Here is a 623-nt window from a genome sequence, read left to right as displayed (position 1 = left end):
GGGACCCCCCCCCCCAGAGAAGCTGGTGAAACACAGATCGGCTTCATCAGCTTCTGAAGCTGGAGAGTGACAGGAATGCAGGAAGTGATGTAATATACGTCACTTCCTGCATTCGGGGGCTGGAGAGGAGATCAGAGGGAGGTCGTGTACTGACCTCCCTTTGATCTCCTGTCACAGAGCCGTGCCGGTCCCGGCCGCACCGGGCACGGCGGACCTCGGGACTGGCAAGGGCAGTGACAGCTGCTGATACAAGCGGTCGGGCGTCTCTAGAGATCGCTTGAATGTAAAGCTCCCGGCCGGCCGGGAAGCTGCTCCGTCGGGCTCCGCCTTCCTCTCGTCACAGACCAGAGGACGAGCGGATTTTTCAAGGCCTGGCTTATGTGTCACGTGACTTTTCTGCTGCGAGCTCCCTCTGAAACACAACTCTGGTCACAGCTGTCCGCGTGGTATTTTAGTTGAGGCCGTTTCGGCATTCTGCGGCTCGCTCCGTCAGATTTAGCGCCCTCAGCATGTCGGGTGAATTAACCCTTTTGACTAATTTGCATAACAACATAATATTTGTACGTATTTATAAGGACGTGTAAGTCTGTTCATTGTAAGACCTGCTCTCGTCTTATCGTCAC

At 54.9% G+C, this 623-nt stretch overlaps 1 protein-coding gene across 1 annotated transcript in view; it reads left to right on the top strand.

Annotated features, from left to right (window-relative positions):
* Positions 1–623, top strand: part of CYHR1 (cysteine and histidine rich 1) — a 9,025-nt gene that overhangs the window by 1,060 nt on the left and 7,342 nt on the right. The window lies entirely within an intron of this gene.

The sequence above is a fragment of the Nanorana parkeri genome, unplaced genomic scaffold (assembly GCF_000935625.1).
Source record: "Nanorana parkeri isolate BGI_ZX_2015 unplaced genomic scaffold, ASM93562v1 scaffold3621, whole genome shotgun sequence".
Taxonomy (NCBI): Eukaryota; Metazoa; Chordata; class Amphibia; order Anura; family Dicroglossidae; genus Nanorana; species Nanorana parkeri.
This window is presented reverse-complemented; position numbering and strand designations above follow the sequence as displayed.